We start from the raw sequence: 22,809 nt of genomic DNA on the forward strand, positions 1-22,809 counted from the left end.
GAGCTCACAGTATGTCAATACTGCCTACCGCAAGCCGCATGGTTTCGTGCCAAAGAACCCGGTAAGTGTAGATACGCAGACCGGCGCGGTTCCTGTATACGGAGATTCTGAAGACACCTGATGCATGCGAGGACGGAGCCTGCTGACCTGAATTACGACCTGCGGATTCGGCGCGGCCGTGGGAGAGCAGCGGACAGTGGACGTACCAGTGGCCCGTGACCGGATGGTGGGCCAGCGGACTTCGCCCCCTCATCACCCCCGTGAAGGCAGCGGCGTGGATGTCAGCAGCTCGCGTCCGATGTACGGCCTGTACGCGGAGTCAGCTCAACGTGGGGGAGGCCGTCCTCGTTTTGGTCGCGGTGCCAGAGGCAAGGCCTACCAATCCGAGTACCAATCCGGAAGTGGCCTGAGCTACCGGTGAGGTGTTTGGCTCTGAGAACAGAGCCCGAACCCCGTTAGAAACAGCTCACAGACCACAAATCATGCCAGAAATCGCTCCTTCGCAAACTGTAGCAATGGCTTTAAACACTGCATGGGACTACGCGCATATGTATGCGACTGTCTTTCTTTGCCAACCTCGGAAAGAGACAAAGGAAACATCGACACTAAAGCTTTCCCCACGGTTTCATGCAAGGAGCCAGTGGGTATTAAATTTGGCCAACGAAAATAATATTGAAGTTTATGCCAGGTGACTATGAACTGCTCTTAGTTTGATTCCCTTAGCTAGGACTCACCATATACTTTGTTTACATATGTACGGGGGTGTTCTAAAAAACAACGGTAATCAAGGTCCCTGGAACATGTATAGTTTTCAGTAAACGCTTCATATGTACTAGAAAAATGTCTCGATTCGAGGAAATGTGTCTTTTTTTTTCGGAATGATTAGCAGTAGTTTACACGAAAAAAATCGCAAATCAGATGACGACAACTCTGTTTTGCCATTTCAAAAAGTTCCAGGTTGGGAGACATGTTGTTCACGCAATAATGCTTTTCGGGCGTAATTTTGCACTGAGATATTCTATGAAAATTGGCCTTAGATGAATTAAGTTAGGAAAAAATGGCAAACCTTGAGCTATGTGTAATGCGTTGCAAAAAAAGCCAATATACACCTTTAAACTGGGGCACAACCAAATGAGGTCTTGCCACTGAAATATTTGTTTTTATATTAATGCAGGTTACGTTCTTCATTTCAAGCAAAATTTGCAAAACTAGACAGCTAGGTAATTTCTGCCAACAGCATCAAAATCGGACAAAATCCAAATACATGGAAAAATGGAGAAATTGCACTCTATGTGAAAGTACATTATTTTCTATTCCTGCTAAATCTGTCTTGAAAATATTCCGTACTTCGGAAATATTAGGCACTCGAAAGATTTTGTATTTCATTCTTTAAATTATAAAAATATAAAACTAATTGGACGTCCTGAAAAACGTCAATTTTAAGTCATATATACTGGAATGAAAATATGAGTTGTTGCCCCTGTAAATAGTTTCTCTGTACTATGCAGGTCCTATTCTTCATTCCAGGCAAGCGCACAAGCTATACAATCGCACATTTTTTTTTCACGCTGCTTCAAGCCTCACCTTACGAAAACCATGGTAACCGCCGTTCAAGGGCACACCCTTCATGTATAGTCCCACCTGGTTACCCATGAGGTTCGAATAAATAAATAAATAACAATAAAAGACTAATTTCGGGAAGTTCGGAGAAACTGTTTATATAAATCTTCAGAAACTATCCTCATTATTTCATAAATGGCCGGATATAAAGAGAGTTTAATCAGAGAAGTGCTTATGGTGTTTGGTCTTCATATCGTGTATGCGCGCGTCGAATATATTTTCACCCATTTGTTCTGCCGCTGCCTTTGCTAGCTACCAACATGGGTTGATAAGAACATGTGCTCACTACAAGCCATCCACTCCTCACGCCATTCTGCAAAACGAGGGATAAACAAAACGACGGGTAAAAAAGCCGCAGTCGCGGTACTCCAGAGAGCAGGTATTAGCGTTGTCCAATAACGTGCACCCCAACACGACACGCGGCACTTAATCATTTTCAGCTTGTCAGCGTTGTCTTCTTCGCACTGGCGTCATTATCTCTGCCTGTGGGAGATCATCGACCTGATATTCTAAGATATAACTGACTCAGAGGAAGGGGGAGGGCCTCATCGCATAATATTCAGGGTTTGAGGCGAACCACAAGGATAATTTCTTAGCGTGTGTCAAGGCTTGATCTTGGGGCTTCGGGAAGGATAACTTCGTAGCTGAGACCGCCGATGATGCACAGAACTCAGTGAGGACGGAAGCATCGATTCAAAAGCTTTTCGTTAAGTACGCACCGCCGTATTGGATACCAAACCCACACAAGATCGCCCGTGTGATATTTAGCCTCGCGGGGCAGCAGGTTGTGGTGTCGCGCTGTCAGCGCATGCTGCTGACGAAGGCGGCACTTAGCGAGTCGGCGGGCTTTTTCGGCACGTCATATGGGTGATGGTCGCCATGGGACAGCACGACATGGAGTGCTGTGGTTGTTGGGTGGCTATAACAAGGCTAAACGGCGTCACATTGACCATTTCTTGAATGTCTGTATTACATGAATATAAAGTAAGACAGGCCTACATCCCATATTTGGTGATGAACGTCCACGTAGATAGAAATAATGTCTGTAATTTTTCTGTTTTAACGTTTTGTTAGTACGTTCGTTTGAGGATAGTTGGGAGTAGTCCTGGGCTTATCTGTGTGACTGAAATCAAGAATAGGGTGCATGAGCTCAGCAAGAACGGCAGCACCTCCTTCCGCAGTCCCAACCCGGGGACACCGTGGTGTAGAACGATTTGAAGTACCAAGACCTTTGTGGCTACAATGGTCCCAGAAAATTCATCCCGATTTGTTAACACGGCTATTATGAGGGCTCAATAGGTTTTAGGAAGCCGGGCAGCTTGCAACACGAAATCTCTTCCGCGCTGACAGTCATGGGATGTACAGAAGTAGTGTGTAATGTAATATCCTCGGAGAGACAAGTGCATAGAATTTGTATCGCATTCAAGCTAGTGTTCAATTGATTTAGTTGGTCGTGGCATGGGCCTAAAATTTTGTTTTGTAAGAGGCCTCTTCTGGAAAGGTATTTCGTCCCGTAGGAAGGGAGAGGATAAAGCACGCATGTATGCTGTAGCAACTGTGTCCCTAGCGCCTTGGATATAATCAGTTTTAGTTCGAAGATCGGCTTCGACACACTGTTACGCAGCGAAATCTACGTAGTTTTCTTAGTTGATGGAGTCATCTTCTCCCGCCTCGTCCGGGAAGCCTTTCTGGAGGACGGGAAAACCTGTCTGCACCAAAGTGCTTACGGCAGAATTTGTAGCTTACTGCGATGTCAAAAGAAACGTTTTTGCAGGTATGATCAGTGTAAACACATCAGTTCAGTTCAGTTCAGTGGTTCAGTCGTGTCCGACTCTTCCTGACCCCAATGGACCATGTCACGCCACGCTTTCCGGTCTCTCACTATCTTCCTAACATCCCATAACTTCATCTGCAGTGCCTCGAAGATGCCATCTAAACATCGCGTTCGCTGCCTACCCCTTCTCCGGCGACCCTCAACCTTTCCCAACATCAAATCTTTCTCCAGCGACTCCTCTCTTCTCATCAGATGACACATACTGTACAATAAAATTGTTCAAACTTGTATTACTGGCTGCCTATGTATATTTCGTGTTGACAATCATAGAGGCCATATTGGTATACTGAATTTAGTATGCCCACCTCACCTCTTCAACAGCTCTTCAACAAGCGAACATATTTTGTAAATTCTGTGATGTCGCTTCATAAAGCACACGGTTATGTGACGTCATTTATTTCTATTTCGTGTTGCAGGGAGATTCTGGAGGCCCAGTCACCACATTGGCAAAAAACGGCAAGTCTGTACAGGTCGGTGTAGTGTCTTGGATAGCTTTTTGCCAAAAGAATGCCCGGAACAGCGGTTTCACCAAAGTGCCGACATACATGTCATGGATTAAATCAATCGTGACGGCATATGAAGCTGAGTAGGAATAAAGTTATCACTATTCTCAACCACAGCGCCTTCAATCGAAAGAATGTGCTGACACAGTTATAATGAACGCTTTCTTTGATCCTCGCGATTCTGTTTGCATACATTACAACTACGAGTGCGCCATAGCAATTAGAGGAATTGTTTTGCACCACTCTACAATTGAGGTATTCAGTGCAGCATCCGTGAAAGGAAACAGAAAGTATAAAGAATGAGCGGTATAGGCTTTCGCCTAGGTGTTTTTGTTTTACGATCCTCTATGCTGTTGTTTCTAGTTAGCTTTGAATTAATGCAAAAAGTGCGTAACTGCGCCTGCGTCTACTGAATAGCTGAAATGGCGAATGTCACTTTACATGTTTGTTTCCCAAAAATGCATCGTCATTGTCATTCACACTATAATCTTCGCTATCGCTACTATTGAGTATCCACCAAATCCACCACCCATGTCATCGCTAATAGCATCATTATTATTTTCATAACGACAGCGTAATTGGTAATGGTACTTATATCGTTATCACTTACTGCATCGTTCTTTTGACCGCTGCTATCACCCGCACGCCAGACCAGGAGTACTGCGACCGGTTTTGCACGAGCCCGAGGTGGAATGATTTGAATCATGAGCTATTTCTTACTGTTCTTCGGAAATTTTCCAATCAAATAAAGATAAAAAAAGAGCCCGGGTGTAGAGTAGTCGTTCGTGCGCTTTACTAGGGATCGAAGTAATAGCGGTTCGATTCTGGTTGGAGACAGAATATTTTTGGACATTTCTTGCGAGCCGCTCCTAAAATTGCTTTCTCCATAAACTGCATTATTCTCATGCAAAGGTGGAGGAGCAAATAAGCTATAATTCTGTATCGAAGTGAGTAAGGCTCGGATGGTTGTGCTGAAAGGCAGAGATAAATTGTTAATAACGTTTGTACAAATGGTGCCGCACTGAATGTGTCTAAGCCATTCTTTTGAAGTCACCACACCAAGAAGAGTCCACTGAAATATTTAAAACTGCTAATTCCATGAAACCGCGTGATTGCCCTTTACAGTGCCCGTGACAAACAAAAAACATCAAACGTTTCTGGTAAGGAAATTTCAATTACTTAGGTATCTGATGTTCCCTGCATGAGTCATTTATTCATCTTGGAAGAAGGCAGCAGAGCAGGTGACAAAACAAAACAGAAAAAGCACACACAAACACAACGACAACGCTGCACTGACAACTATATTGATCACAACCCGCCCATCTCCCTTCACTTTACCTCTGCAGCTAACTCCTTCCTTATCTTTAACGTCCTGCTACGTGTCAACCGCATCTACTAGACCTCAACACATGTGCCAGTAGATTTCCATCTTCACCTGCCGGGCCCTTCTGCTTTCGCGCTGCATCGAGAAGAATGTCTTGGCTGATTGATTGATGACCCTCTTCGGAATTATCTCACTTCTCGGGGCAATGGAAGGAAGGTGATGACAATTTTACGCTCAGAGTTATGGAGACAAATTCACCTGTTGAATGAATTTCTGAAAGTGAGCGCCGCGGACGACAAATCGTAGAGACTATTTCTCTTCTACACGATTTTGCACTGAAAATATGCGGAATGTGTGGTTCCTTCCTTTGGTAAAGAATTGCTCCAAAAAGCGGCAGTGCGTTTCAGCGTGGGAAAATTCTGTAGTTACCGTTAGTAATGTACACTTATCTGCTTTTGTAACGGAAGTGTTGGAAAACGGACCTACGTTTGCTCTCCGCCCTAAGATTGACTCTGCAGGGAAGCTCGACATGTCGCAGCAAAAAATGATGAAGAAGAGCCCAGCCGAATTGTGGCTGAAGGGATTGACTTTTCAACCGTATAAACGGATCTGGAAGATGCAAATTGCGAATTGAACTTCACGAATTTGAAGCTATGCCTTTCGGATACAGGTGGTTTGGTTGCATTGAATTCCATCAACCACAAATAATAGACTCTGGCAGCCATAAATAAGAACTTTCGTAAAGTGCAACCTAAGGACCTAAAAGCTGCTAAGAGGAATGCGTTATGGATTTTCGAGGTAGCTGACCTGAGACAGCTTCACCTCAAAGTTAAGAATACGACGCAAGATATTTTGTCGGCGTTCTTTTGTGCAAAAACTCACAAACCCGATATACCGTTCCGCGCAATTTTGTAGAAGCACACACGTGGCAGATGCTAATCTCCGATACTTGGTCAAGCATCTCAGCCAAGCACATCTGGATGATCGTTTTAGAATAAAGAAAAGGAAGGAGTAAATATCTGAGATCAAGGGATATGATAAGAAGAGACTATCTTGATTTTCACTTGGCATTGAAGGCATGTACTATTCTATCTCACATGAAGACTTGTTGAAAGAATTACGAGAAACGTTTGAAGAGCAGGGTGCTATAGCTTTCCAGAATTCAGCCGGTGTGTTAGTGAATACCTTCGTGTAGTTGATTGGAGCCTATCTCAAATCAACTGTTGCTTCCCATGTGTATGTATAGGTTCCAGGGTTGCACCTGCACTGAGGGAATTATACCTCGCCGCATGTGACAGAAGGATTCAAACAGGTATGGAAAACAAAGCCTTTGTAAAGATTGTCCGATACGATGAAGACTTTTTGATGCTGTGTGATCTAGAGAAAGGAAAGGTGACAGATCAACTGAGACATAGCACTTGCTCTGTTTGAAGAAAGTTCTCCTAATCTAAGGTTCACCTTGGAGTTTCCAAAGGAAGGTGTCTTGTGTTTCCTGGAATTGAGTCTCGGATTCTTACCAGAGCAAGTATGTTGGACTTACCAGCCTAGATGGGATACGCAGTCTGTTCCATATACATCCCAGCATTCAAAGGCAGTAAACCGAGACGTTGCAAGGGCTACGCTGACGTCGGCTCTCAACATGTCCTGCCACCACCGTGTCGGAGAAAGTTTTTTTATGCCAGATCAAGAGTCTTGTGGAGGCAGGCTTTCCTGAGTATTTTTTGTGTAGCATAACAGAACGTCTTGTGCTGCCGAACCAAAAGAAGATTTTACTCAAAGAAATAGATTATAGTGGTACCATGGCTTAACCTAGAATTTGATGAAGATTGGGGCACAGACATGGCATCCGGGTTGCTCCAATGGCACCTAACAGAGCAAAAGGCATGTTTGCGCGGCTGAACAACCAGGAGGTTAAGTCTAGATGCAAACCGGCGCAGCAGAATAGGTACTCCAATTGTATTCAGGGGATTGTCTATCAGATTACCTTGCATTGTGGAAAGCAATACATTGAACAAACAGGAAGATGCGTTATTGACAGAATTAGAAAGCACGCTGTGGCAATGTAAGAGAAGTCCGACACTAACCACGTAGTGTACTGCAAAGATTGCTTTATTTGCAAAGAACAAAAAGGTTCTGTGACCTTCACAAGGTGAATGATTTAGGACAGGTAAGAAAGTTAAATTTTCGAAGCATGTGCAATAAGGAACTCGGGAGATCAAAGTGTTAGCGTGCATTTAGTTGTATTGTTGAAAAATGAACTGAATTTTTTACGCTTACTGCCAGGACGTTAAAGATAAGGAAGAAGGTAGCTCAGACGCAAAGTGAAGGGGGAAGATGTGCGGGTTCTGATCAATATAGTTGTCAGTGCAGCGGGGTCCTTGTCACTTGCTCTGTGGCCTTCTTCCAAGATGTGTAACTAACTAGCTCAATGTTCAACTCTCTTATTGATTCATCACTGAGGTTTTTGTTATGATTGTTATATGAGATAAAACAACATGCCGACAGCTGAATAAGGGGCGTTTTGTGTATATGCAGTAAAAATTTCATTTCATGCGTTAATAATTAGGCGCTGTTAACATATATTTTGCGCCGATGAACACCACACCGTCAGGCTGAAGTGGTTGTAGATCTACTGATTACAACGGCGGTCTGATCTGTTGCGCGGCCGGTTGTTTTATTATTCTCCATCTTCGGATCGGCCGCCAAAAATGAATAAAGTAACGAGCGAAGCTATAAAATATATAGTGCGGCTAGTTTAGCAATACTATTTCAAGAACAAGTATGTTTCACCTTCATGTCTAAGGGCAATATTAGATTATGAGGACAGGTTATTCGCACACAATGCTAAATGGCTGTTATGTATTATGTATTGAAGCTTAAGGGGAAATACGACAATTAGTAAAACTTCTGTGTATTCTTCTGAAAAGATATTTGCGAAGCAAAACGAAGGCTGAAAACTGCACATTTCGAAAGCAGAGAGGGCGAAGTCGTTCGAACAGCAAAGAATATGGAAATGTTGGCAGTAATAACTTCAGTGAAACCACAAGCCCCGGACGTGGTCCTTGAAGATCTCGAAATATGAAAGAAAAAAACATTAGCTGAGGGTTTCCTGCGCTTATACCGATTAAGGCATATTAAAGCGCAGTTTGTCATTGTTTTAATATGCGTTCATAAGTGATAAACCGGCAAGGGGATGCCAGTGCAAGTGCATGCTCCAAAGTGTTGGAATGTATCTCGCAGCACTGCACTACAGTACCTCTATCGCTCTTTCAATTATACCATCTTTTATTTTTGATAAGCGCTGCTGAAGGATCCAACAAGAGGTGTGAAAGATATGTTGCAGTTTCTTTCAAAGAAACCGATCTGCAATTTAGGAGTTTTTTTCAAAGAAACTGATCTGCAATTTAGGAAGAGCTTGCAAAGCACCCATTCATTGTGCAATAACGGTGGATGTTAAAGACGCTCAGATGGTCGAAATTTACGAAGCTCTCTACTACAGCTACTAGAAACTGGGTTGCTTTAGGAAGTTAGGCCCTGTACACTAAATTAACAAACCTAATATAAAATACATCAGTTGGTCTGATTCTGCGAAAAGTGCAGCATTTTCATCACCTGTGTGTGTGTACAGCAGCGTGAAGCAAACAAAACTTAGAGAATATTGCTAGGGCATGTAGTCCCTTGACATTCTTGCTCTCGCACTCATATAATTTATAATAGTCGCTTACCCTGGCTACAAGCGGCTGTCTATCTACCGGTAGCTGAATTCCTGCTGAGTCTGTCACATAACTTAAGGTCATCTCCTTTGAGACCGAGACAGCTCTGTCCACACATTCTAAGGGTGTCTGGGAGTGTGCGCATCAGTAGTGGCGCATCGCAAATAAAATATAATTATTAACGGGTGACACCTTTGCCACTCACTACCATCGACCACGGCCTTCACGATGGATCCTAAGCATTGACTTTTTAACTGCCCACGCGGCCCTGACTGATTTTCTCAATTGACCTTCTTCGTCTACACCTGCCTTTCTGCCCCAAAACACCGATGTCAAGCACCGCCTCCAAATCATCCAGTTTATCTTCGCCGCAAGCTCCTATGTATGCGTTTTTGGCCCCTTTGCCCGCACCTTCTGGCGCTACATCCGTCACTTGCCCAATGATCGATGTTGTTCTCCGTTGTAACGTCATACTCCTTCATATTGTGACTCCACCAGTAAGCGCAACTATCTTCCCGATTTTAACTTCTCTTAACTTCAGCCGCTAGACTGAAGTTTTACTTCATGGCATAGCGCTCGCTCACTTGTTTCCTTTCTCTAACTGCCACGGTGCTTCCCTTACACCTGTGTATCTGTCGGGGCAGCATATATTGTCTTCTTCCAATTCTAAACTCTTTTCTGTCTTGATAGCAGCGGATTTGCCTAATGACGAAGCCGGAGCTCTCTCTAACTTTTTGCTGTCGTACAGGTATAGATGTGATCTTGGGAAGCGAAAATTAGGCCAAACATCCGTTGTGACCCATCGCATAAATACGGGTGACGCAGAGCTCCACTCATACAGGTTCTTATCGTGTCTTTCTTGCTGAGCAGCCCATCACACAGAACGAGGTTGGCAAAATGCTGCCGAACAACATTACTAAGCCTTTCAGCAGTTCCTGGGCGTCTCCTGTGCTTCCCTAAATTAATAATCAAAGTCCTGCGATGCACAATAAACCTTTGGAAGGAGCTTACCAAATGTTCGAAGGTTTCCTGCAATATCACATGTAGAACACAGAGGGTTGGCTATACTTATTTTATGTAGGAAGTAGTGCGTATGTGAAGCATTCAAGCGAATGGATGCAGACAGTTACGATCGCATATGCTCAAATTGTCTTATGCAAATTGTCATATGAGCATATGCGATGGCATATGCTCAAATGTAGAGGCCGCTATTATTTGTCCAGATCACACCCCCAAAGAGCGCTGCAATCTCTCTTCATGAGAATGGAACTGAAATATTTCCTGATCAATTTTCACGTACCTTGTGTTGAAAACAGTTCAGCCAATTGGGCCGCTGCAATCAATAGCAGGGCCGACTGAGCAGTTTTCTCGAGTGGGCTTCTACCGTCTTGGGCCTTTTACCCCGTGGACTTCAGAAAACAAATGGATTGCTGTGGCGATTGAATATACCACCCGGTGTGAATAGCAAGAGGTGAAACCACCAGCTGCGCTTCCAACGTTTCAGACTTTCTTCTGCAAGACGTCATCTTGATACATTCTGCTCCTTGTCAACTGCTCACAAATCACGGCCTCTGATTCCTGTCTCAAGGGGTTCATGACATTATTTTCTTATGCACTACTCGTCGCTAGTTGAAAACTGCCTACCATCCACAAACGAACGGTCTTAACTGAGCGCCTTAATCGCACACTGACCGACATGCTGCAATATGTATCCGACGACCATGCTACCTGGCACGTATCTTCACCATTCGTAACATTCGCCTATAACTCCTAACGACATGATAACGTTGGATATTCTTCCTTCTATATAGTTTTTGGTCGCGACCCTTTACTCACATTTGACACCTTGTTGCCTTTTGATGACTCTTCCTTCAGTTCTGCTTTGGATGCCATTGCTCGTGCTGATGCCACCAGGCACATTGCTCGAGAGCGGCTAGGCGCGTCGCAGCGCTCTTAAAAGCTCTGTTACGACCTTCATCACCGTGACATTTGCCACCTTCTTGGCTCCCTCCTACACATTTAGCTCACGCCCCGCTGTATGACCATGTGCGAAAAACCCTTGCCTCGCTACGTGAGCTCTCATCGTGTCTTGCGGCGAGTCACCGATGTGAGCTACGAGATCACCCCTCTGCATCCCAAGTATCCTTCCACAACTCCTCATCCAGAAGTCGTGTATGTCGCCCGTTTAAATAATTATATTTGAGTTCACCTGCATAGTACGCACCATCACTGTGCTTCTCCTGCACGCGAGGCACTGTTCGAGACAACGTGCTGGGGTGGTGTGGTGAAAAAGACAACGCTAAAAGGAGGCTGGGTTAGGTCTTGTGCTGTGTCCGTGACAGTGAACTTCGGCGGTTACCTCCGTGTACTTTCCCTGTGTACGTTCCTCCACTGTTTGTTGTTCAGCCATTCCCGTCGTCAAAAAGTGCACAGATCTTAAATTCTCCTTGAACAGAGCCAACAATTTAAAAGCCCTCCTTCGCGCCGTTGACACTTGCCACTCGATAAACAATCTCCTACGACGTTAGGTCACTCGACGCTGGGGCACCACGAGGGTCATGCTTAACGAACTGCTCATGGACTCGCCCTCAACAAGTTCCTCTGCTGTGTACCTTGTTTTATTCACCCATACTAAGCAAGATACCCCTTAGACCGCACTAGTGGGCCGCTACACTGCGTCGGAATAGAGCAGCCACGATGGCCGCGTCGACGGCGATGCAGGCGATGATGTTGGTAACGGCCTCGGCCTCGCGAGAGGTGGCGGGAAGGTACTCTACCATGGAGAGTTTTACGGCTGTCGAATTGCCTCAGAGCACGCTCCGAAGTTGAAAGTCGCTTGCCGCAAGCGATGCCAAACACGTCCCTTTAAACGAGGACGCCTTTTCACTGGTAGCACGAGTTTTATGTTAGCGTTGCTATAATTCTCGATCTGCACGTTTTTCGTTTGCAGAAAGCAAGTAGCGTTAGTAACTACTTAGTTGCTACAATAGCGCGAAGGCCAAATGCGGCAGGTGCAGGGCCGATAGCGTACATGCGACTCATCCACAACACATAAAAAGCGTGCGCGGGGATTCCGCAAATTTTTCGACACGGTTGCGCGAAAAGCATGCGTATAACAACACTGCATTGTTCCTTGGACTTAGCATACCTGCCTTTTCTTTTTGCAGGTGTCATTGGAGTAACTGCCATCTAATAGAAAAATCCACTAAAAACATGTGCTGCCACAGCATCCCAAAAGTACGGAGAAAGCTGGAGGGTAGGAATTGTAACATCCGCCATCTGACGTTTCTTGCAGGATGCGTCGTATACATGCACTGGAAATTGCATATTTTAGCACGATGCGCCTCAACCGCATATTATACTAAAGTAGGTAATTATAAGGTAGTCAATTAGGGCGACTTCAAGGATGTGGCGTCACGCAACCAGAAGTAGAGCCAAAAAGGGGCATAGGTAGGGATTGGCGCGCAATTTAAAAGTACCAAAAACTAAAATGGGTAAACAAGAATCGGTCTCTCACACCTAACGAGTGCAGAGACTGGAGGAAATTAGAGACAAACCGATTCTTTCCAACGGGTCCCTCCCAATGGGGAGGGAGAGGAACATCCAAAGTTATGCACCAAATGAGGGATAATAGCCAATCAGGATCATCTGACTTGGGAATGCCCCGATTCTCCCGAGCATATTGATGGAATCAGAAAGAAAGAAACCTGGGATGCCCTCCTCTGGAGCCGTGCTTCGGAGCAGCAAGCTCAAGTGTTCATCTGGCATGGGACGCTTTGCGAAAGACGTCCCCCTGCGGGGTTCCCTCTACCTTGGAGGTCCCCTAGGGTCTTCCTGGGGGAGCGGAGGGGCATCTATATATTCGGCAATAAAGGTATCTTGGAATTTACCTTAGTAAGCATGTGACGTCACGAAAGGGGAAGTAGAGTCGAAAAAGGTCATAGGAAGGGAATGGGGCGCAATTTGAAAGTACCAAAGACTAAAATTTGTAAACAAGAAGTGAATCAAGCAACCAGAAGCAACCAACAGCAGCATCCGTACTTTCGCATTATTCTAATGCAGATGCTGCAGTGCTCTTTAATTTTTTCTGCAGCTCCACGTTAAAAGTAAATTTTCTCTTATTAACATTTACAACAAATCTGTTGCATAAAAACCAGCTTCTGAAAGTTTATAATGCTAGGTCTGTAATGTTTATCTATTCATTCGTTGATTCATGAGCACATAAACGGGCTGCGTCATGACCGTACATGAAAACAGAAAAGTGATTGTTCATTGCGGCAAATCTTTGAGACGCAGATACAATAAATCGGACTTATAAGCCTTGAGGCAGTGCCACAGAGACTGGTTAAAAAACCGGTTCTCACACTGGTACATTGGACCATTAGGCGGCTGCTGTAGATGTAACTTCTAGAGAAGGCTGCCATCTCCAAATTTATAATTAACTATCTTTGTGACTAAGCTATCGTGATCTATGGTGTTCAAAGCTTTCTTATTGTGCGACAATACTCTGAGCACTATTTTATTATTGTTTACCGCTGTTGTGTAAGCGCCGTGACACGGCTGCAGGCAACAGTGGAACCGGAAAGCACGTTCCCCATAATGGACAGAAAACTTGCAAGCTTGCTGGTGAAGACGCTTGGTGCATCAAGCTAGGGTCACATTACCACTGTGGCACTCTCTTACTGCCTTTCGTGCAATTATATCCTCCTGCTTCCCCTGTGTCTCGAGAAAGGTCTCAATTTCAACACTGATACGTACAAAAAGGGCATACTCACCACAAATCTCGCAACGCAGATAGATTTTCAAGAGCTGATGACAAGATCATACTGATGCGTCCGAACAGGGCATACATACCACAAGTCTCGAAACGCAGAGAGATTTTCACGAGCTGGTGACAAATTGTATCTGAGAGTGCTCTAAAGAAACTGTATTCGGCTGACTTACACCAGCAAAAAAAAAGCCAAGCGATTCGGTTTAGACGATAACAGCAAACGTGGTCGCCGATTGTCGAACAGAGAATGCCCGTTTCATTCGCAAGCGCTCAACTTAAAAGCACGGTGAAGAAGCATCTAGAAAAAATGCAAACGCTGGTGAGGACAACCTTCGTGAGGTGCATCTTCTGACATTTGGTCGCAAGGATAAATACATCTCCGACGTCTGAAAACTTTGCCGTGGAAACGAATTGTCTTGCTTTTGTTGATATGGCAGTATTCTGCAGTGAAGTTCATAACTAAAACCTGACCTTGTAATTTCTGGAAAGGCCGATATCTCTTGCGATGCCCATTGCTTGAGCAAATGGATGTTGCCCTCGACGAGGCCTTAGGTGATTTAGGCATCCCCGGTACAACCGGATACTACGAAGCTTGATCGGAGTGATAGGCTCGATTGTTCGTTAATGATGTTCAGAGTACGAGATGCTTCGTTGTTACCGTAACAAATCTGGCGTTGTGCGCCGAATGCTTGATCAGCTTTCTGCGAATGTCCATGAGCGTCAAACGTTCATTCAGAAATTCTATGCCCAAAATTACGTCACGGGAGCACCGGTGCAGGACCGCAGAAATGGTAGGATAAGTTCGTCGATTCACATTTACTATTGCGGTGTATCGTCCTGACGGCGTAATAAGGCTGCCCGCAACGGTGCAGAACAGCGGGCAATCCGAAGCGGTCATACCTTTTTTCACCTTTGAGGCTAACGTTGTACTGATGACTGAATAGCCGGCTTCGGTGTTAACTTGGTGTGTTGCTGTACGACAGTACGTCCTCGCATTGAGCGTGCGCTTGGAGTCCGACATCGGCTCCGTCGTGTACTGAAATCGCGACCTGGGCACACCATTATCATTTCGTTGGTCGGCGAACTAGTTTAAGGTCTGGTCGCGTCGTCATCGTTGATGTCGTCTGCAGCGGTGGTGTAAATGTGGATATTTTTTTAGTTTGCTGCACAGCAACCTCAACTTCCAGAGTTGCTGCATTTACTTTCCCCGGTGGGGGCTAAATGATCTCCCTTTTACGAGACTGCGGCCTGGTGACGCATATCTGAGCAGTACAGACGGCGTGCTGACTTTTCCCTGCGCAGGTCTGCCAAATGCCATCAAAAGCGCCGCCATGAATGTCTCCTAATCCTCAACAGAAGTCTGATGATTGTTTTAAGATTCAGCCAAACTCCTGAAAAGCAAAGTGGACTTGCCACAGTTACGCAGCGTTCTTTGAGCCATAAAATCCTTTCAGACGGTTGAAGAGGTCCATCCACTGAATTCTTCCGCGTCTTGACTGGGCAGTCATTGAAATATGGGTGCTCGCGGGGATGCCCCAAGAATAGAGGGGGTTTTCGTTCCTCAGGCATCTTCGAGGATATCCACGTTGACGGCATTCAGTACCTCCGACAGATGTCGCGTGGCAGTCAGAAGGCTGATGAGAAGAAATGAAGTCTGGGAGTACACTAAAAAAAATCTTTATTGGGCTGACTTTCGGCCACAAAATAAATGATTGAAATGACCGTTGTACTCATCAGCGCTTAATTCAAAGGGGGCGAAGAAATATCTAGGTAAAAGCTCAGTGACTAGCATAACCTGCAGCATTGTAGAAACGCATCGCGAGGCTAGAATCCTTCGAGATACATCTCGAAGCATCTTCCGCACAAAGGAAATGATAAAGGTGCATCTCTAGACAACAAGCATGAACAATCAAAACGGAGTACATAATCAATCCCAGTGCACCATCACTGAGTTAAGGTCACATGGCAGAGACTGTTATAAACACAACAAAACGAGATTCGAATGGTTCGCGGAACTAGTCAGCACCTGTAATAAGTTTGCGTGTCACTGAAGCCGAGCCTGGCTCACGAAACCTGGCACAAACAAATCTGCAACCAACCAATCCGGGTTTATATACCGCTCGGGCGGAGGGAGCTGGCTTTTCTCGACTTCATTTGATTGGCAACTTTTCTCTCATTGGTTTACCACCTTTTTGCTCGAAACGATACCTCCTTAATAATAATAATAATAGGTTCACAGGAAGGGAAATGCGCTGTTTCTGTCATAATTGTTTCTGCGGACACTTAAACCACGCCGTAAGGGAATTGAGGAATGTGAGAGAGAACGTAGATAGAGAAAAAGAGGAGCCGTAGCGGAGGGCTACGGAGCAATTTCGACCACTCGGGGTTCTTCAACGGCCACTGACATCGCACAGCACACGGACGCCTCTTCGTTTCGCCTCCATCGAAACGCAGCCGCCGCGGTCGGGATCGAACACTGGTACTCCGGCACTGTAGTCGGGCATTTTATTACTGCACTACCCCGGCGGGGCAAGATATCTAATTTTAGCCTTACATTTAGCCAAAAAAAAAAAAAAAACTACTTGAAATACACAGCAGATCGGCATCGGGGAACGCACGGGCCATGGGTGAAAGGATGTCTAAGAGAAGGGGGCGCTGGCATCACGCATGCGCACGCACTCGTCGTGGCCTATTCCACGAAGAAGAGAACAATGGCTGAGATGCAACCTCGGAACATCAGCGACAACCCATTTTCACCCCTTGGCAGCGGTCGCCCGACGACGCGGAGTCCAGTTTTAAGGAGAAAGCTGCTCACGGTGGGAACCTGCTTTGGCTGCGCGTGTGGCGTCTCCTTGACAGCGGTCATCGGTGCCATGGTCTGGTTTGCTGTACACCACTCTATAAGGTGGGACAACCCGAGCGACAGAAATTTGTCGTTCTGCTGTTCAAAAGAGGCAGCGAAGCTATTCGCTGTCATCGACAAAAACGAGCCGCCCTGCACAAATTTCTACGGGTACGTCTGCAAGAAAGCCGTCGAGCAAGGCTTCGTCAAGCTCGACGTGATGAGCGACGTGATGGTGAGCAATTATTGCGCAGATAAAGTAATTTTACGTTCAGAAAGTGATCAACTATAGGCAGCATGAAACATGGCAGCCACGCCACTTATAGCGGAGTTTTTAACTACGTCGGGAGTCGAGCCAGCGGTCGTCAGTTCGCCGTCAGTTGCTATGCAGTCTCGTCATGAGGGCGTTTTCCAACGCCGTTTACATCGTTGCACAGACAGCATCATCCTCATCATCAGTCTGACTATAGCCACTTCAGGGCGAAGACCTCTCCCATATTCCTCCAATTAGCCCGGTCCTGTGCTAGCTGGATTCACTTGATCATGTCATCCACCAACCTAACTTCCTTTCACACCCTGCTACGATTTCTCCCTCTTGGAATACAGTTTGGTACCCTAAGCGACCATCGGTTATCCTTTCTTTGCACTAGATGTCCTGCCCAGGGCCATTTCTTCCTGCTTTTTTAGCTATAATGTCAGTAAGTCGACTCATGTCTCGGACCCATACTGTACGCTTCGCATCTCGTAACGTTACCCTCATCATTTATCGCTTCGTGGCGCCCTGCGTTGTCCTTAACTTAAATAGAACCCTCTGCGTTAGCCTCCACGTTTTAGCTTCATAGTTGAGCACAGGTAAGATGCAGCTGTTGTATACTTTCCTCTTGGACGATACCGGTGAGCTCTGTGTCAAAATATGCGAGGGCTTGCGGAATGTGCTCTATCACAATCCTATTCTCCTTGTTATTTATCTTTCATGGTCTGAATCTGCCGTTACTACCTGTCCTAAGCAGACATATTCGCCTACTTTTCCCGTGCTTCGCTGCCTAATGTAAAGTACTGTTCCTTCCCGAGGCTGCCGAACATTACCTTAGTGGTTATAGTTTGTGGGATGTAATGTCCTAAAGTTACTCAGGCTATGCGAGACGCCGTAGTGGAGGACTCCGGAAATTTCGACCACCTGGGGTTCTTTAACGTGCACTGACAACGCACAGCACACGAGCGCCTTTCTTTTCGCCTCCATCGAAAAGCGGCCGCCGAGGCCGGGATTCGATCCCGCTTTCTTGGGGACAGTAGTCGAGCGCTGTAACCACTACGCCAAACCGGGGGGTCGAACATTACCTTTGACTTCTGCATATTGCCTTTCAAGCCTACCTTTCTACTTTTACTGATGACCTAGACAGGAAAAGCAGAAAGGTAGGCTTGAAAATCAACATGCCGAATATTACTTTATTCTTCGGGATATTGATTTTCAAGCCTACCTTTCTACTTTTCCTGTCTAGGTCATCAATCATTATTTGCAGTTCATCGCCTTGGTTGCTTAGCAAGGCAATGTCATCAGCAAATCGCAGAGTATTGAGATATTCTCTATCTACACTTATCCCTAACTGCTTCTATTCCAAGTGTCTGAATACTTCCTCTAAGCAGGGTGTGAATAGTACTGAGGAGATCGTGTCTCCTTGCCTAACATCTTTCTCTATCGGAATTTGTTACTTTCTTTATGCAGAACTATAGATGCTCTAGAGAAAACGTCCGCTACAATGTCACTGCGACACAAACTTCTGGGCATCTCCAATAATACGGTTTCTTGTGGTAAATGTTCAAACTAATAAAAGGCGCTCTGGAGATTGTATTTACTCGTCCTAGATTATCGAGCAAAAAGACTGTAGCACACTTATCCGGGTATTTAGCATTAACAAGTTGCGTCTTATTCCATACTATTATTTCAGTATGGGAACATGTGAAGAAATGTAGGGGTGTGACAACGATATTTTAACTTTTGTCACCATTTGCGATGAGGTACAAGCAACGCACTAAGTAGGTTGTCGTGTCATCTTGTAATAGTTCACCTGTGTAGTACTGTGCAGAATATTATTGCGGCGCAGAATGTTTAGTAATTTCATAGATGAAGTAAAGCTGGATATGTAAAGCGTCAGATATGAAATTTAAAGATAAAAAATCAACTGCTTTAAGGGCATATTTTACATGCACCTAATCGCCTATACGCGGTGCATGCTGTTAGTCGTGTCTGTAAATAATTTTAGGCTTGCACCGAAACACTTCAGCTTTACGAGAGGCAGACTATATCGAAGGTTATAGGCTCTCGCCTTATCATGTTTTACATATAAAACGGCACACGTTGTAAAACGCGCCGTCGTCATAATTTAATCTGTCATTGCAGCTAATCTTATCAGGGGGCCGCTCGAAACATAACAGCTCTTAATTAGGCATTGTCTATGCAAATCAGGACGCGATTGCACTGTCCGGTGTGGTTCGCATTCCGTATACAGTGGGTCGACCTTTACTCAGAATGAATCAGTCAGCCTTCATGGTTTATGCACAGCAGGTCTCTCTCTAAGCCCTTATGTCCTGCTATCGAAATCCACCCCACTCAAACCAAAATGAATAGTAATTTACGCTCAGTTGTTTACTTTCGTTTGAGAGAATTTAATGCAATCTTGAGTATGATGACAAATTCCAAGGGAATTTGATGTCATTCAGAGCATTTCGACCTATTTGTGAATTTATGTGTTCCATCGGTCTTTTTGTCTCGCTGCCGACGAAGACGATGACACTTCAGAATATTCTGCGACGCGGGAGCTTTGACGACAAGGTTTGAAGTGGTGTGAATTCAGCCGATGAAGTAATATTTAAACAACTGATACTAGCATGAATTTACGAGCGGCGCACACTGCCTGACTGGGTCGAGGCGCGCCAGTTTGCCCTCATGAAATGTACTCAAAATCAAAGGCAGATAAATAAAAACACAAAAAGAAGAACAACTGCAAATTCATCTTTTGAAATAATTAATCACCCGGCGAAGCATACCCACAGTGAAGCTGGGCTCGAAGTTGCAGCTGGTCATTAGGTCTGGTTTGTAGGGGGCGCCTGAGGCGTGCAATCATTTAACGTCTCACAAACAGCGTCATCAGTTTGGTTTGGTTTGTGTAGTTTAAAGTCCCAAGGCGACTAAGGCTACGAGAGACAGCGTAGTGGCGCACTCCGGAATTTGTCACTACCAAGTATTCTTTAACTCGCACTGAGATCACACAGTACACCGGCATCTTGCTTTTTGACCCGATGGGAAAAGCGGCCGCCGAGGCCGGGATTCGATCCCGCTGGCTAGGGCACAATACTCGAGCGCCGCAATAATCGCGCCATTCCTGCGGGGATGCGACACCAGTGTTTTAAGGCGAAAATGTTTCCAGGCTCATGGAACAAAATCCCGTGCACGAGAACTGTGTGCAAGGTTAGTGCGCCTGATCTTTGCGCGAGATCTGTCATATTCCCCGAGATTCCGCGACATGTGTTCTTGTCTAGCGTTCGTGCTATCTGCAATCCCACATCTTGCTCGCCAATTTACGCTACGCCATAGGAGCGATGGTGTACCATTCAAACTCGTACTTGCCAGAGAAAGTGTGACATCAGATACTTCGCCTTTTCTTTCTTTTAAACCAATTATAATTATATGTAGCACTGCAAAGAAAGCCGATAAAAGCCAACGATGAGAAGCAAATAATAGGAAGGAAAGGGTAGGCTTTCGCCGTTCTCCTCTTAACAGACATCTAAGAGAACCTCTGATTTTGAGCTTCAATACTAAGGATTACGTTATATTTATGCCTGATGCCACCGTAGAAGAGCAGAAAAAAATCTCCGCCGTCAATGTTTGCAATTTTTGCAGCTAAGGGGGCGCCGCAGCGACCCGTATCCCGAAAGTGTTTTAAAAAACGACCCCTAGGTGGCTGTGAGTGGCGCTGCAATAGGACGCGGCATGCCACAGGGTGCTGTTCTATCACTCTTACTTTTCAATATTGCATTAATAAAACTTCAAGCCCAGATAAATCAGGTATCACATCTGCGGTACGTCTTCTACGTGGATGACATCAAAATTTAGATCACGACCTATTCCACCGCGGAAATCGAGGGCCGCCTTCAAGAGGCAGTAACCATTCTTCGCGAAAGAACGGTCGTCATTCACGGGGAACGCTCGACCTACCACCCACGCTCTTTCGGACACTCGGACGGTCTAATTTATGACCTCCTGGCCCCTTCGAAAAGGACGCCGCTCGACCCCCTGGGTCGCGCCAGGCGCTCGCCGTTCCTGGAAGGCGCCCCTCATTGATTTATTTATAGGAAGGGAAAGGCGCGGTAACTGTCTCACTTGTTTTTCTGTGGACACCGCAATCGCGCCGTAAGGGAAGGGAGTAAGACGGGAGTGGGACACAGTGGCGAGTAGTCGCTAAACGAACTTGGTGCGAAACGGACGCGTTTAAATGTGCTCCCTTTTCTATTACCTGTAAATTCAGTTGTTGTTTGTTCAATTGTTTGCTTTTCTTCCTAACGACAAAGTATTAACGAACGATTAGACATATCAGACAACCATCGTGCAAGCCTACGCCGCTAATTGCAGACTCGCGCCCCCGAAAAGTTGGAGTTGCTGGTACTACACATTGAACGAGAACATTTTGGGCGCAAAGCCGCCTGGTTGGATTCTTGAAACAAACGTTTGAGAAACACCATCACCAAAAAAATATTTATTAAACCCGGCGTTTCAATACTAACTCGGTCCCTTCCTCAGAGGCGATTGAAGTGCGAAGGCCGCAGTAGCAAGCAGCGGCCTTTGCTTCTCCTTTCAAACACGTTGCGGAGTCCAATTGTGTACGCAGAGGGTAGCGTCCCCGGTTTCCCAATCACTGCTGTTGCTGTAAGCCGGATGAATGAAGACTAGACGTGCCGTCTTTTAAAAGGATTGGTTTCCGCGGCAAGACCGCTCACCCGCTCAAAGGCGATTTTGTGGTCGACGCAAAGTGGCTTGCTTTCTGAGTTCATTTGCCGGCCCTGGCTTTGTTTACAAATTCTCGAGCTCCGAGTGCTCGGCCTCATATATCGGCAAAGGAAAAAAACCTTTGTCATCCTAAATTGTAACACAAAAATTATCTCCGGCAAATAAAATCAGAAAGTAACTCCCTCGCCAAGCACTGCGAACGCGCAGACCACATAATCGCCTTTGAGGAGGTGAGCGTCGTTGCCGCATCTACTCGAGTAGACGACTCATGTGTCTACGTTCGGAAAATAAATGATTTGGAAAGTAAGTGGCATGAAAGTTTCTAACGGCGTCTCGATAGTCGTTGCCCGTCAAATATAAAGTAGGCAGGCATATTTGTATTTTGCAGAGTTGTACTGCTGAAAGAGGCCACAGATGCTAGTCATAATGTGCGAGCACTTTCCAAATGCGCTTCATCCCATTCTTATCCTCTTATTTCCTTTTCATGGTCCGAATCTGTGCTTACTATCTCTTCTTAGTTTTCATATTTCAGAACATTACCGTGTTCTTTTATATATTAATCTTTACGCCTACCTCTCTTCTTCTCCTGCCTAGGCCAACAATCGTTAGTTGCAACTGCTACCCTGAATTATTTAAGAAGGCAATGTAATCAGCGAATCGCAGATTACTCAGATATTATCCATCGACCCTGATGCCTAACTGCTCCAATTCCATGTATTTCACTACACCCTCTCCGCAAGCTGTAAATAGTACTGGGGAGATTGTGTCTTCTTGCATAATGCTTTCCTTAATTGGAATTTTATAAATTTCTTTATGCAGAACTGTGGTTATTGTGGAGCTACGTTTAGTCTGCTGTCGTCTTACCGCTTCCAGGACAGGAATTTTTTTGCTCTTGCAACGAAAGACGCCTCCAGAAAGAGGAAGCATCTATGTCTTCTCACGCCCATTTTTAGAGTGTCACCTGCGCTGAAGATAGGGTTGAGTCCTTTCTTTTTCGAAGTGGCGAAAACTTACAGCGACAATTCAGGCGACCGCTTTCTTGGTCGCTGCGCAAAGCTGAACTTGTCGCTTTTGTGAGGAGGGACAAAGGAAGCAACCATGTCTCCTCCCGGACATCCCTCATGCGTCCCCTTCGTGGGATACGGATTTGAATCGTTTTGTCTTTCACAGTGGCAATGAAACAAATTAGACATTATTATG

This window comes from Amblyomma maculatum, chromosome 11 (genome assembly GCF_055883805.1).
Source record: "Amblyomma maculatum isolate TAMU_Amacu chromosome 11, ASM5588380v1, whole genome shotgun sequence".
Classification (NCBI taxonomy): Eukaryota; Metazoa; Arthropoda; class Arachnida; order Ixodida; family Ixodidae; genus Amblyomma; species Amblyomma maculatum.